Raw genomic sequence first — 17,083 nt, 5'->3', positions numbered from 1 at the left:
TACTTAGAAAGTAACATAATTGAGAATTCTCTTTAGGGGTTCCTGACTCTAAAACCCATTGATGTTCTTTCTTTTCAAACATACTGCATCTAACACAGTTTCTAATCTAGCAGAGTTGGATTGTCTTCTAATCTAAAAAAAGTTGGATGTATTACTTTATATTCTAAAATTTTGTGGCACTGTTCTTTTGTGTCTGTTGTAAAGAGCTACTCATGTGGCCTCTTTCGGGCTCTATGATAAGCTGAGAGATCTCTACAGGTCCCCCCACCTTCCTCTTCTTTTTTGAACATCACAATAATTGAATTTTGATATTTCCATCATGAAAATCACCCAAAGAGGCCTCTAAAAGATGCCTCTGGCGCACCCCCTTTGCAAATACGATTAACTTGGGCTATGCCATCTGACAGGGTTACCCCCAATGTTCTTCGAGGGGTTTCTTCTGAAACTTCCCCTGGCTCATCTCTCCATATCCACTCCACTACCAATATCCAATCATTTGTCAAGCACTAATGTGACAGTACCCATAGGAGAGGAAAAAGGTGGATGGATTTGAAAGGTTTCCAGGCATGGTGGCTAATGCCCACAATCCCAGCACTTGGGAAGCCAAGGTGGGAGGATTCTTTGAGTCCAGAAGTTCAAGACCAGCCTGTGCAACATGGCAAAGCCCCATCTCTACAAAAAATATAAAAATTAGCCAGGCATGTAGTCCCAACTGCTAGTGGCCTGATGTGGGAGGATCATTTGAGCCCAGGAGGTGGAGGCTGCAGTGATCTGAGATCATACCACTGCACTCCAGCCTGGGCAACAGAGCAAGACCCTGTCTCCAAAAATAATAATAATAATTAATTAAAATAAAAGGTTTAAAGTACACAGCACTGCAAGAATGATGTAGCTAGTCCAGCTGTGTGGAATACAGTAACATTGTCTTTTGCCTCCTCTTATGTCTCTGCATAAACATAACTGGGCTACAGGACCAGTTAGGTGCTCCCTAAAAATATTATCATTGTGCCATCCATTTTTCCTTGTAGCATTTCCCATATATTTTAATAAATCGTTGTAGGTACACAATCTGTTTAGTGTGTCTTCCCAGTGGATTCAATATTCATAAGGGAAGGCAGATGAATTTTGCCTTGTGGAACACTATTCTATTCCAATATGTAACATATTACGTGACACATACTAGGAACTAAAAAAAAATTTGTTGAAAAACAAACAATTCTGTAGTCCCAGCTACTTGGGAGGCTGAGGCAGGAAAATAGAGCCGAGATTGCGCCACTGCACTCCAGCCTGGGCGACAGAACAAGACTCCGTCTTAAAAAAAATAAAAAAGAAAAGAAAAGAAAAGAAAAGAAAAACAATTGTTAGAATCTAAATATTTCCCCTGCTATCAAATTGATTTAGTAAATTTTAACTTTTGATTTTCTATAATAGTTATGAAGTATTCCTAATTTATCTTCTAAGAGTAGTCTATTTCCTGTCTATGATCTCTGCTTATGTGCAACATTCTTTAATTGTTTTTTATTTGTTTGTCTTTTTGTCTCTCTTTTAGGGGCATTATGTAGATTGTCTCCAAGTTTACATTAAAGCTGGCTGTTTTGAACATCTCTCATGCATCACTTTAGATGCCCTAACCTTCTCCTGTCTTTTTTTGTTTGTTTGTTTTTGTTTGTTTTGTTTTCTTTTTGAGACGGAGTCTCGCTCTGTCGCCCAGGCTGGAGTGCAGTGGCGCAATCTTGCCTCACTGCAAGCTCAGCCTCCTGGGTTCACGCCATTCTCCTGACTCAGCCTCCCGAATAGCTGGGACTACAGGCGCCCGCCACCATGCCTAGCTAATTTTTTGTACTTTTAGTAGAGACGGGGTTTCACCGTGTTAGCCAGGATGGTCTCGATCTCCTGACCTCGTGATCCGCCCGCCTTGGCATCCCAAAGTGCTGGGATTATGGGCGTGAGCCACCACGCCTGGCCTCTCCTGTCTTTTTCAAAGCAACCATTGTGTAAAGCAGTTATCATTTCTGTAACAGTTCCAATCAGCCTCATGTTGGACAGCCTGGTGGCATCCAGACTGCACATGTGGCTTTCAACTCCTGCCCTTGGACTTCTTTGTTGAGGCATGGATATAGGACTCTGAAGAAACCTCTTTGTCAAAATGACTTATGGGCATACGACTTGCAGATTAAATGCATTCCCCTTCCTTTCCCAGAGAGATGGTCCTGAAATATATTTCACAAGGCTTCTCAGAAAGTTCCACAGCGTAGAGAAGCCAGTTGCCTTTAGTGATGGCCAACTGGTTCCCTCATCACTGATTTGGCTTTGACACTTCCTAGTTTGCTCCCACTGTCCCTCCCTCTTCAGGAAAGGGTTCACACATATGACTTTGCTTCAGGTCTGCTTTCTAAAAACGCAAGCACAGCAGTGGCTTGTTCAGTATAACCTATTCAAATGGCAGTTGAATATAACCAGAATTCCAATAACCAATAAGAATTCTGTAATAATAAGAGTGTTTCTGCTTTTGCATGCTCCATTAACACAGCCTTGCTGCTTTTTAAATTTTCTTTTCCTTTCATCTCAATGAAATCCATAAACTTACTTTGTCATGTATGGGATTCATCTTACTTACAAGAAATCAATTACACTGGGTTTTGACAGTTTGCTTACGAAATAAAACTATAATACAGATTTTACTGTTGTTGTCTTTAGATGCTATCAATACAAGTACATTAAAAAAAGATTAGTAGGAATATAAGAGCGTGAATGAATGCTGTACACTGGCCTAGTTCTCACATTTTGAATTATGTTTCCTTAAAGGTCTTTATTAAAGAATGTAGGGGACAGGGGATATAGACAAGGAAAGAGGAAAAGAGATCAACAGTTATAAGACAATGTTAGAGACAGGAAGAGACATCACTTTTAAAAGAAATGCTTACTCTTAGATAAATCATATATAATACTCTTCATACAACGTATATGCATGATTTAAAGCATGATAAAAATGTAAATACTTATTAGCTTAACATTTAGCTTCAAAAATAAAACAAGCACCAGAAATTGCTGAGAATATACTTGTGCAGACAACACATTTAAGGCAAGGAAGATAAACACTGTGGAATCTGGTAGCCTGAATATGAAAAATACTAATAATACAATACTACTACAGGTGACCTTAAGGAGAAGCACTTCTTTCCTTTGAGACCTTTTTATTTTGTAGAGAAATGTGGCACAGATTAGAGTATACGACATGTCAACTTGAAAGAGGTTGTTTTTGTTTTGTTTTGTTTTTGAGATGGAGCCTCGCTCTGTCGCCAGGCTAGAGTGGGGTGGCATGATCTGGGCTCACTGCAACCTCCGCCTCCTGGGTTCCAGCGATTCTTCTGCCTCAGCCTCCCGAGTAGCTGGGACTACAGGCGTGTGCCACTACGCCCAACTAAATTTTTTTTCTATTTTTAGTAGAGACAGGGTTTTGCCATGTTGGCCAGGATGGTTTCGATCTCCCCTGATCTCATGATCCGCTCGCCTCCGCCTCCCAAAGTGCTGGGATTACAGGCGTGAGCCACAGGGCCCGGCCATTTTTGTTTTAAAACATACTATGTTTGTGAAAGTAATTAAGTTATCATTTCTTTCCTATTTCCTTAAAAGATGTAACTATGCAAAAGATGTTTCAAAATGGTCTCGAATAAAAAGAGATTGTGAAATTTCTTTGGAAATCAGTGCTTTCCAATTATGTGTCTTTTGGGAATAATAGCAAAATTTAGGCATAATCTTATTCCCAATACAAAAATCAAGTATTTTTAGAATTGTGGGAAATTTAAAACATTTGATTACACTCTTCAATAGTTGAAAATAATCTCAGAAATATGTGAACTGAATATAAAAGTCCAAGAATAATACATAATTTTACATTGTATTTTCAAAATTGCATATTCATAATTAAAAAAATATCCCTTTAATTTAAAAGGGGGAATCATTTTTAAAAAGAAAATCCATCTCAATGTTACAGACATATCTGTTGTGTAAAGGGAAAAAAAAACCCTATGCTTTAATTTGTAATCTAGTTTGTTTTAATGTGGCTTTTGCATCTCTAGATCTTGATTCAATTGCAACTTGTGCCACTTCACGGGCAATTTGCCCGGATAATGCCTGCCCCCACTTCCCCTCCCATTAGCTGAGGGGGTGACTTGGATTCGGACAGTCAGAAGTTATGCTCCATAGGGCGCCAGTTCCTTATGTCACTCTTCCTGCCTCCCTGCTACTACATTACTTGTGGTTAGTTTCACGCTGAGCACATTTTCTTCCACGTTAATACTCAGTTATTTTTCAAGTGGCTTTGCAGAACAGATGTTCATATGCGAGTTTCCATCTTTCTTCTTTCTCCTGAATATTTTTCACAAAAGACTCCCTTGCTTTTCTTCATTTAGTCCAGAAGGAAAAAGAAAAAAGAAAAGAAAGACCTATCCTAAGTATCCTAAAAAATTTGTTTCTTAGATATCTCCCTATATAATTAGTTCCCATCTATTTCTCCTGCTATATACCGTTGTTGAAAAGAAATTCGCTTCCTGGTTTTCTTATCTATTCCTATGCATAATTTTTTTGCCCGAAAATTATGTTTTTATTTTAAAAATTTATATAGATGGCTATTACATAACCCTGTCCACATCATCTGCATATACTGCTTCTATTCCAATTTTCATCCAGACCTAAGCCTGAGGTCATGAGTTAATCTTCAAGAGAATTAGCTTCTTTGTTCCCCTCCAACTCTTTCTGTTGCTCCTGTTTTAAAGTTTAAATGTCGTATGTCCTCACATTTGCTCTCTGTGACTTGTCATCGGTGACTTGTATTCTGTCTGCAATTTTAACAAATTAAAAATGATCTTAAGGCCAGGTGCGGTGGCTCACGCTTGTAATCCCAGCACTTTGGGAGGCCAAGGCGGGCAGATCACGATGTCAGGAGATCGAGACCACGGTGAAACCCCGTCTCTACTAAAAATACAAAAAAAAAAAATTAGCCGAGCGTGGTGGCGGGCGCCTGTAGTCCCAGCTACTCAGGAGGCTAAGGCAGGAGAATGGCGTGAACCTGGGAGGCGGAGCTTGCAGTGAGCCGAGATTGCGCCACTGCACTCCAGCCTGGGCAACAGAGCGAGACTCCGTCTCAAAAAAAAAAAAAAAAGATCTTAAATTTCTCTATTTCTGAAATCTGAAATCTGAAATCTATTCACCAGGGAGAGACACTACAACCTTTGGGAGAAAATAAAAAGTTCTTCTCTTAGTTCTTCAAGAGTAAAACAGAAGCTATTAGATCCAGAACCAGTTAGATCTCTGGCCTTCCCTCTCTGTTGCTAATCTCGGCAAAAATCCAAGTGTACAATTAACTATACACATATTGATCCCCCAGGACATTAGAGTTGGAGTCAATTGGGAGTTTTCAGGACTAAAAATCATTTACAAATTAAGGTTAAAACAAACAAACAACAACAACAACAACAAAATAAACATTTGCAGAGTAACCACTTATTTCAAATATTTGTCAATAGTTCATTCTATAGGTAAAAATTCTTATTTTGATGAGAGTTTTTTTGAATCCTAGTCCACTTTTTATTTATTCCATATGCCCTTGAACTAAACTCTTGGCAAAAACTTTACAGATTGTAACCCGGGCGGGGAGTAGATTGAGTGTTAAATCATGAGACAACTAAATTGATCAATTACAATTCAATTCATCTCTCTCTCTCTCTCTCTCCACCTCACTCTTTCTCACACAAAAGAATTTGTTAAAGCAGAATAAAAGGCTTCTAAATAGTTCCACAATAGTAGATTATAAACTTTAATTAATCTTTCTCAAAAACTTCTTTAAAGAAAGAGAAGTAGAAATCTTTCCCAAATGTATTATAAATTCTAAACCTCTATTACTAAAGTATTTAGACATTTATCATTAATAATAGTAATCTTGAATCCTAGAGCTTCCTGTCACTTTAAAGTGCTGCTTTCTTTAATGGAAGAAAGAAAGAAATCCCAATACCCCATAGCCCACCATTAAACCAAAGTCATTTCGTACATGCAACATGCCATCAGCCATCTCTTCCTGAGAAGGAGGGAAGCATGCTGCTAATCCATAGCTGTCATTCACACACATGGCTGGTGGGCAACTGGGGAGAAGAAGGGAGCCATTAGTCTGTAATTCTCAAAACTTACATCCTCTGTAATTTTCAGTGAAGGCTTTCCTTTTTTAGTATCTAAAATAGACTGAACCACCACTACCACAACCAGTTCATGGCATTTTCCTAGAATGAAAACAGACAGCCCAGTTAGGTATTTCAGGATCAAAAAAAAAAAGGGTGATTTTGCTTTGCATCTCAACTTCCCTGTGACGGTCAAATAACAGAAATTTGTTTATCCCATCTGCCTTCTTTAATAATCATGAACAGTGACAGATCCCAGAGAGAATGTACAACACTTTCTGCTTTCTGGTGCTCAGTGTCATTCTCTGTCAGAAAAAATTTACAAGTTGGCTTTCACGTTTGTAAAGTTCAATTCCCAGAATAGTAGGTTATAAATAGTAATTACCATAAAATACCCCACATCTAGATGTTGTTCCAAGAAAAAATATGGAACTGGCTTTTGTTATTTCTTTTTCTGGAAATGCACAAATGTGACATAGTTGCTCCTCATTCCACTCCTTATTTTAGGGAGTTCACACATATGTAGATTATTTTACTTAAGAATGGAAGAAAACAATTCATTAGCTGAATTCTCATATAGTAGGTATGAGACCAAACGTCGTCTCAGGAGTTCATTATCTTTTCACCCTGACATTTAAAAACACAATGCAACAGGCTAGGAGAAACGAACTTTGAGTAGATGATCTGGGTTCTAAATTCTAGTTCTGACCAGAGGAGCTAGGATAAGGTGCATGGATCCCCTGAGCCTACATTTTCTCGTTTTATAAATAAAGAGACTAAAACCAATAATGTGTAAGTACAAATTCTAATAGCCTTGGATATATTTGAAGCCAATAAGAAAGATGTTAGAGATAGCAGAATTGAGTTTTCACTTCGGAATTCTTCTTCTAAATTTTCTGTTCTATTCTGAATAGCTCAGTAAACACTGGACAAGCTATTTGGGCTCTCTAGCCTTGGTTTCCTCATTTGTAAGACACAGAAGATAATCCTACCCTATTGCCCATGTTGGTGTGGGAATCCACAAAGAAGGACACGGCACTGTGCCAATTCAAGGTAAGCTGTCTGTGAATGGTGACCACTGTTATTATTTCAGAAAATCAGTAATAATACTGAAAATTATGTTTTCCTCTCCTTAGCAATTGCCTTCTAGGAGAAGAGATCTTCTTTTTCTCCTAGTGTAATAAAGTATGATTGGTTACTCTATTGTTGTACCTATGTGACAAATGCATAGCAAACTCAGAAACATTCATTATTGATGAAACAAGAGTCACATACATTAATCATAATAATAAAAGGAAAAGAGAAGTGTAGTCAGTTCTGCTATAATACAGCATATGTGTCTCTATGCCAAATTACGCAATAAAAAACAAAGGGCTTAGGGGAGAAAAGAAGTTAAGAGTACAACACTCAGAAATTTCATTAGTGACACATGAAAGACTGGTAGTAATATAATGAAGATAGTAGCACAGTTAAATGCTTAAGGAATGCATAAATACTTCAATAAATATGCAGCTTTACCTTAAAAATGAGGTGAGGCTGCTCTTGGAAGGGTTGTGACATGTGAGTTATTGTGGAGTCATGGAAGGGGATTATCTGAAATTGGAAGGAAAGTTCTAACACCAGATGTGGGTGTTTGTGGCTCATAACATGTGTGATGAACTGAGGTAGCTGAGAGATAGTTGACTGTGTGCCTGTGTGCATTTTGTGTATTCCTACTGGGCTTATCCCAGCCATGTGCAGCTTTCTGCCTTCTCTTGGTGTTTCTTGCTGACAAAATCAGGCATAATCACACATGAAATCTGCATTATGCTCAAATTTTTCCTTAATATATCAATTTCTTTGGAACAAATTTGTGTTTTCAAAACAAGCATTACAGCAGAAATGACAATATGTAGATTTCCTCAAACGTATTCCTTATAAAGATTATGTATATACGTATATGTGCATGTCTGTATATATAACATTGAAGATGAAAACATGAATAGAATTCAGTGAATTATGATTTTCTTTGCTATGATCATAATAAAATTATTCATGGTTGAGTATCTTTGCATAATGCTGCATTTTTTCCAGCACACCAAAGGACATTATTTGTTTAAAAATTCCAAATACTAGAAAAAAAGAATACATCTTACAAAATCCTTATAAGCACTCTTTTGATTTAAACCTTTTTTCAAGTTTCATATGTGTCTCAATTTCCAGCTTCAGTGAAAACAAGAGAGAAGGTGGTGTGGAAGGAGAGATACAGAAGAGAAGAGAATAGGGTAATGGAAATTCAGTTTAAAATGCAGACAAATCTGCTGTTTCTGCTTGACAGCCTGTAACATTTCCATGTAGTGCACTTTGCATGGCAGAATAGCTACTAGCAATAGAATTCTCTCACAGTGGAGGTTAATTACTTTTCAGCTACAGCAAAATAAATTTCCTGTCAAGCTCATGGACGGGAATATGCCAGTGTCCCCATTTTTACCTTCAGTTTTAATTCAGTGTTAATATCTGACACTGGCTCGCATTTAGTGGGCTGTTCCTCTGAAGAGTCAGAGCCCCAAAGGAATACTGAGGGACTGTCAGTTATGTAGTATCAAATTACGTGTTAAAAAAGAGGTTTGCCTCTCCTGCAGTGTACCATAAAGAAGATTAACTGACCTGCCTCTTACTTTAGAAAACAGGATGACCCTCCTTGCAATGTGGGAAGTGAAACGAAACACAAGACAAGGAACCAGGGAATTCCATCTTTCCCAGTCCAAAGGGCAGCAAACCCTGGATTTCCATTGCTTCTCACACTGATTGTAGGGAGGGCTTTAAGAGTCATTCGTTTCCATCAATTTTCAATTTAATAAGGCCAAGCCAACTGCAAAAAAAAATTGCTGAACTTTATAGGATAATGCTTCAGCAGTTTCCCTTAATTATCCAGTTTGGTAGCTCAATTTTTCTCCCTCAGTGAAATATCCTGTTTATGACCATCATCACGTCCTATCACTGGGACAGGCACTATCACAGTCTCTTAATCTGTGCCAAATTTGGCAATCCTGAAGGACAGATGGAATAAGGAAATGATCCTACATGACTTCCCACTATATAGAAAACTGTTCAGGGAAACAGGAATAAAGAATAAGGAAGCAGGCTGGGCACAGGGGCTCATGACTGTGATCCCATCATATTAAGAGGCCGAGTGAGAGAATCACTTGAGCCCAGGAGTTTTAAGAGTAGCTGGACAAACTAGACAGACCCATTCTCTACAATTTTTTTAAATGAGCTGGTCATGGTGTAGGGTGCCTGTGATCCCAGCTACTTAAGAGGCTGAGGTGGGAGGATCACTTGAGCCAAGGAAGTTAAGGCCACAGTGAGTGAGCCATGATTGCACTACTACATTCCAACCTGGCAAACAGAGTGAGACCCTGACTTTAAAAAAGTAGGGGAAAGAAAATAAAGAAGAGTGTACTCCGTTGAAAAGCCCAGACTTCATAGCTAAAATATTTGTGATTGTCAATAAGAACAGATATGAGAAGACATTTTCAAGTGTATTCTTCTTTCTACAATACAGCTCTTCATTTTCAGAATTTCCCACCCTGCATTCTCTTCCCATTAAAATATTTTAGTTCAATATATCTGAGTAGTCAACACATAAAACCTATTCTGATTTGGCTAACCTCACTATCCTCTGAAATGCTATAGCATTCTACCTTATTATTTACTGTGACACTTATTATATTGTCTTGTATCATAGCTTTAGTTTTTGGTTTCATTTTATTTTTTGTTTTTAGTTTACTGCATTTTCTAGCATGATGCCTTGCATCTAGTGAATCTTCAATGAGTTTCTTTTTCTTAATTGACTTTTCTTGATACATAATACTCTTCTAGTACAGAGGAAATTGGAGGAGGGGACGTTCAATGCATTAGAAGCTCTTTTATATCTTCAACACTTGATATTAAATTCATTTGAAATTCAAGATTCCTGTAGAAAATGATATTTGACAGTGGATTTCTGAGTGTAAAACAGTATAAGGTGATAAGTAAATATTTATGTATGTGTTTCTGGGGACTGGGAAGAAAATTACCAATACCCATTTTACCCCTCCCAAGGTTGAAACCAAACTGAAAATATAATACCTGAGATAGAATAATGGAGATCAGAGTATCATTTTTACTAAGCATAAATGTGGCTGACATGCCACGGTTAAATCAAGCTCCCCAAAATTTCACCCCTGGACAACTTTATGCATTGTTTACAAGAGCAATAGAAACCACTCAAGTAAAGTGCGTGATGGCAGACTAGATAAACTAGGTGGGCTTTGTGGACAGGGAATCCAAAAGGCTGAGGCCCACACATATAGGTTCTCCTCTAAACTCACCAGCAAAAACAGTTACTGCTTTCTGGCTGGTGCAGAAAGGTCTGGGGAGGGAAATGCTTTTCTCTAATAGGAATAGAGAAAAATGTCTTAGGACAGGATGAGTGGGGAGTTAGCATTCCTGCCTGAGTCACTATGATGTCCATTTTTATTAACTGTCTTTGATGATGATAGAGAATGGTGTTTGCCATTAAGGGTAAGTATAATTTGGAATTGAATTTTTTCTTAGAAAAAAATAATAGCAAGTGGAAAAACCTTAGTGAAAGTGAGGGAGGGCCCTACAGCCAGATGGGAAGGGATCAGTCTTGGTCTACAACTGCATGTACTGGACAATGCCCAGCTGAAGGAAAAACACTCTGACAAGCGACAGAAAAATGGAACACATTTCTCAGTGTTCTTTTACCTTGAAATTTTGTAATAATCGTTCAATCATTTGTTTAGTAGTCCAGAGAAATTGCTCATCTGACAGAGTTTCTGAACCTTGAAGATAAAAGTCCTTCTCAGTCATTACATTTCTATTTGGAGTAGGGATGAAGCATGGAAAAGAAGAAATAATGTTAGAAAAACGTTCAAGTACCACTGAGGTAAAACAGTCCGTTATATATACATAACATAGTTATATGTATTCAAAAGTTGTAAACTCTGTTTTATATATATATGTGTGTGTGTGTGTGTGTGTGTGTGCGTGTGTTATATATAACAGTTGTAAACTCTGTTATATTTACATAAGTGTGTGTGTGTGCGTGTGTGTTATAACAGTTGTAAACTCTGTTATATTTACATAACATATATATATATATAACTATACACTATATATTATATAATATCTATGTTATATATATAACTTTTTCTGTAAAGAGTCAGGAAATATTTTAGGCTTTGTGGTCTATACTGTTTCTTTCCCAACTACTTAATTCTTCTGTTATATCAGTAGCTTAAAAGCAGCCAAAGATGTAAATGAATGAGCATTGCTGTTCCAATAAAACTTTATTTATGGGCACTGATATTTGTACTTTGCATAATTTTTATGTGCCACAAAGTATTATTATTCTTTTGAATTTTTTCAGCCATTCTCAGCTTGCAGGTGATACAATGAGTTGGATTTGGTCTGTGGACCCTTGTTTGCAGACCTCCAAAACAAAGAGTTCACTGAAATTTGAATTCAATCTTATCCTGAGTAAACCTAGAAAATAAACTTAGTAATTAGCATTTGTCTACTCTATAATCTATAGCTTAAATTCTGAACCAAAACTCCTTCTCCACCACTGTCAAAAAAAGTTTTGTAAAAGCCAGTGTCCATGAGATTTTTTTAAAATCTACAAAAGAAAAGAAGATGCAGATTATCCATTTTTATTCTTGCCAAACCAACATTTCATTATATAATTGCACGGGCCTTAAGCTAATGGATTTAGAATGGAAACAGTAAAGGTCAAGAAATTGTAGAACCTTAAAAATCAAGTCTAATTTAGGGGTACAGGATAGGGACTTAGAATTCCTATGAGGGGTACCCAATTATACAGAAAAATGTTAAGCAGAGGTAAACTGATGTCATTTCTCTTCTCGCTGATTTCATGAAAGAGCAAAGGAGTGAACTTCCACCAGACAGCTTCACTAGGTTCTGTGGAAAATAAAACTGGAAGTTTCTCAGGGTGTAACTAGTTCAAGCTAAATTTATTCCAGAGCTTTCCATGGGTACCACCTGAACAGTAATGGCAGGGTAGGCAACTGTTATTCATTTCGAAGGCATGGAGCCAAGATGGCCGAATAGGAACAGCTCCGGTCTACAGTTCCCAGCGCGAGTGACGCAGAAGATGGGTGATTTCTGCATTTCAATCTGAGGTACCGGGTTCATCTCACTAGGGACTGCCAGACAGTGGGTGCAGGACAGTGGGTGCAGCACACCATGCGTGAGCCGAAACAGGGCGAGGCATTGCCTCACTCGGGAAGTGCAAGGGGTCAGGGAGTTCCCTTTACTAGTCAAAGAAAGGGGTGACAGACGGCACCTGGAAAATTGGGTCGCTCCCACCCTTATCCTGCGCTTTTCCAATGGGCTTAAAAAACAGTACACCAGGAGATTATATCCTGCATCTGGCTTGGAGGGTCCTATGCCCACAGAGTCTCATTGATTGCTAGCACAGCAGTCTGAGATCAAACTGCAAGGCGGCAGCGAGGCTGGAGGAGGGGCGCCTGCCATTGCCCAGGCTTGATTCAGTAAACAAAGCAGCCAGGAAGCTCGAACTGGATGGAGCCCACCACAGCTCAAGGAAGCCTGCCTGACTCTGCAGGCTCCACCTCTGGGGGCAGGGCACAGACAAACAAAAAGACAGTAGTAACCTCTGCAGACTTAAATGTCCCTGTCTGACAGCTTTGAAGAGAGTAGTGGTTCTCCCAGCACATAGCTTGAGATCTGAGAACAGGCAGACTGCCTCCTCAAGTGCATCCCTGACCCCTGAGCAGCCTAATTGGGAGGCACCCCCCAGTAGGGACAGACTGACACCTCACACGGCCGGGTACTCCTCTGAGACAAAACTTCCAGAGGAACGATCAGGCAGCAGCATTTGCAGGTCACCAATATCTGCTGTTCTACAGCCACCGCTGTTCTGCAGCCACCGCTGCTGATACCCAGGCAAACAGAGTCTGGAGTGGACCTCTAGCAAACTCCAACAGACCTAAAGCTGAGGGTCCTGTCTGGTAGAAGGAAAACCAACAAACAGAAAGGACATCCGCACAAAAACCCATCTGTACATCACCATCATCAAAGACCAAAAGAAGATAAAACCACAAAGATGGGGAAAAAACAGAGCAGAAAAACTGGAAACTCTAAAAAGCAGAGCACCTCTCCTCCTCCAAAGGAACACAGCTCCTCACCAGAAACAGAACAAAGCTGGATACAGAATGACTTTGATGAGTTGAGAGAAGAAGTTTTCAGACGATCAAACTACTCCAAGCTACAGGAGGAAATTCAAACCAATGGCAAAGAAGTTAAAAACTTTGAAAAAAAATTAGATGAATGGATAACTAGAATAACTAATCAGAGAAGTCCTTAAAGGAGCTGATGGAGCTGAAAGCCAAGGATCGAGAACTACATGAAGAATGCAGAAGCCTCAGGAGCTGATGCGATCAACTGGAAGAAAAGGTATCAGCGATGGAAGGTCAAATGAATGAAATGAAACGAGAAGGGAAGTTTAGAGAAAAAAGAATAAAAAGAAATGAACAAAGCCTCCAAGAAATATGGGACTATGTGAAAAGACCAAATCTGCGTCTGATTGGTGTACCTGAAAGTGACGGGGAGAATGGAACCAAGTTGGAAAACACTCCGCAGGATATTATCCAGGAGAATTTCCCCAATCTAGCAAGGCAGGCCAACATTCAGATTCAGGAAATACAGAGAATGCAACAAAGATACTCCTCGAGAAGAGCAACTCCAAGACATATAATTGTCAGATTCACCAAAGACGAAATGAAGGAAAAAATGTTATGGGCAGCCAGAGAGAAAGGTCGGGTTACCCACAAAGGGAAGCCCATCAGACTAACAGTGGATCTCTTGGCAGAAACTCTATAAGCCAGAAGAGAGTGGGGGCCAATATTCAACATTCTTAAAGAAAAGAATTTTCAACCCAGAATTTCATATCCAGCCAAACTAAGCTTCATAAGTGAAGGAGAAATAAAATACTTTACAGACAAGAAAATGCTGAGAGATTTTGTCACCACCAGGCCTGCCCTAAAAGAGCTCCTGAAAGAAGCACTAAACATGGAAAGAAAAACTGGTACCAGCCACTGCAAAAACATGCCAAAATGTAAAGACCATCAAGGCTAGGAAGAAACTGCATCAACTAACGAGCAAAATAACCAGCTAACATCATAATGACAGGACAAAATTCACACATAACAATATTAACTTTAAATGTAAATGGGCTAAATGCTCCAATTAAGACTGGCAAATTGGATAAAGAGTCAAGACCCATCAGTGTGCTGTATTCAGGAAACCCATCTCACATGCAGAGACACACATAGACTCAAAATAAAGGGATGGAGGAAGATCTACCAAGCAAATGGACAACAAAAAAAGGCAGGGGTTGCAATCCTAGTCTCTGATAAAACAGACTTTAAACCAACAAAGATCAAAAGAGACAAACAAGGCCATTACATAATGGTAAAGGGATCAATTCAACAAGAAGAGCTAACTATCTGAAATATATATGCACCCAATACAGGAGCACCCAGATTCATAAAGCAAGTCTTGAGTGACCTACAAAGAGACTTAGACTCCCACACAATAATAATGGGAGACTTTAACACCCTACTGTCAACATTAGACAGATCAATGAGACAGAAAGTTAACAAGGATACCCAGGAATTGAACTCAGCTCTGCACCAACTGGACATAATAGACATCTACAGAACTCTCCACCCCAAATCAACAGAATATACATTCTTTTCAGCACCACACCACACCTAGTCCAAAATTGACCACATAGTTGGAAATAAAGCACTCCTCAGCAAATGTAAAAGAACAGAAATTATAACAAACTGTCTCTCAGACCACAGTGTAGTCAAACTAGAACTCAGGATTAAGAAACTCACTCAAAACCACTCAACTACATGGAAACTGAACAACCTGCTCCTGAGTGACTACTGGGTACATAACGAAATGAAGTCAGAAATAAAGATGTTCTTTGAAACCAACAAGAACAAAGACACAACATACCAGAATCTCTGGGACACATTCAAAGCAGTGTGTAGAGGGAAATTTATAGCACTAAATGCCCACAAGAGAAAGCAGGAAAGATCCAAAATTGACACCCTAACATCACAATTAAAAGAACAAGAAAAGCAAGAACAAACACATTCAAAAGCTAGCAGAAGGCAAGAAATAACTATAATCAGAGCAGAACTGAAGGAAATAGAGACACAAAAAATCCTTCAAAAAATTAATGAATCCAGGAGCTGGTTTTTTGAAAAGATCAACAAAATTGATAGACCGCTAGCAAGACTAATAAAGAAGAAAAGAGAGAAGAATCAAATAGATGCAATAAAAAATGATACAGGGGCTTTCACCACCAATCCCGCAGAAATACAAACCACCATCACAGAATACTACAAACACCTCTACACAAATAAACTAGAAAATCTAGAAGAAATGGATAAATTCCTCGACACATACACCCTCCCAAGACTAAACCAGGAAGAAGTTGAATCTCTGAATAGACCAATAACAGGCTCTGAAATTGTGGCAATAATCAATAGCTTACCAACAAAAAAAAGTCCAGGACCAGATGGATTCACAACCGAATTCTACCAGAGGTACAAGGAGGAGCTGGCACCATTCCTTCTGAAACTATTCAACTCAATAGAAAAAGAGGGATTCCTCTGTAACTCATTTTATGAGGCCAGCATCATTCTGATACCAGAGCCTGGCAGAGACACAACCGAAAAAGAGAATTTTAGACCAATATCCTTGATGAACATTGATGCAAATATCCTCAATATAATACTGGCAAACTGAATCCAGCAGCACATCAAAAAGCTTATCCACCATGATCAAGTGGGCTTCATCCCTGGGATGCAAGGCTGGTTCAACATAGGCAAATCAATAAATGCAAAACAGCATATAAACAGAACCAAAGACAAAAAACACATGATTATCTCGATAGATGCAGAAAAGGCCTTTGACAGAATTCAACAACACTTCATGCTAAAAACTCTCAATAAATTAGGTATTGATGGGACGTATCTAAAAATAATAAGAGCTATTTATGACTAACCCACAGCTAATATCATACTGAATGGGCAAAAACTGGAAGCATTCCCTTTAAAAACTGCACAAGACAGGGATGCCCTCTCTCACCACTCCTATTCAACATAGTGTTGGAAGTTCTGGCCAGGGCAATTAGGCAGGAGAAGGAAATAAAATGTATTCAATTAGGAAAAGAGGAAGTCAAATTGTCCCTGTTTGCAGATGACATGATTGTATATCTAGAAAACCCCATTGTCTCAGCCCAAAATCTCCTTAAGCTGATAAGCAGCTTCAGCAAAGTCTCAGGATAGAAAACCAATGTACAAAAATCACAAGCATTCTTATACACCAATAACAGACAAACAGAAAGCCAAATCATGAGTGAACTCCCATTCACAATTGCTTCAAAGAAAATAAAATACCTAGGAATCCAACTTCCAACGGATGTGAAGGACCTCTTCAAGGAGAACTGTAAACCACTGCTCAATGAAATAAGAGAACATTCCATGCTCATGGGTAGGAAGAATCACTATCATGAAAATGGCTATACTGCCCAAGGTAATTTATAGATTCAATGCCATCCCCATCAAGCTACCAATGACTTTCTTCACAGAATTGGAAAAAACCACTTTAAAGTTCATATGGAACCAAAAAAGAGCCTGCATCACCAAGTCAATCCTAAGCCAAAAGAACAAAGCCAGAGGCATCACGCTACCTGACTTCAAACTATACTACAAGGCTACAGTAACCAAAACAGCATGGTACTGGTACCAAAACAGAGATATAGATCAATGGAACAGAACAGAACCCTCAGAAATAATGCTGCG

General features: G+C 38.8%; 1 long non-coding RNA gene across 1 annotated transcript in view; it reads left to right on the top strand.

Moving 5' to 3' along the window:
* The first annotated feature begins 6,746 nt into the window (after positions 1-6,746).
* The window catches only part of LOC134736246 (uncharacterized), a 31,801-nt gene continuing 21,464 nt past the window's right edge, over positions 6,747-17,083 (top strand). Inside the window, exons 1-2 of the long non-coding RNA XR_010120143.1 lie at positions 6,747-6,962; positions 7,085-7,223. This is a non-coding gene — a long non-coding RNA (uncharacterized lncRNA). The remainder of the gene's footprint in view (positions 6,963-7,084; positions 7,224-17,083) is intronic.

Source organism: Symphalangus syndactylus, chromosome 3, assembly GCF_028878055.3.
Source record: "Symphalangus syndactylus isolate Jambi chromosome 3, NHGRI_mSymSyn1-v2.1_pri, whole genome shotgun sequence".
Lineage (NCBI taxonomy): Eukaryota > Metazoa > Chordata > Mammalia > Primates > Hylobatidae > Symphalangus > Symphalangus syndactylus.
This window is presented reverse-complemented; position numbering and strand designations above follow the sequence as displayed.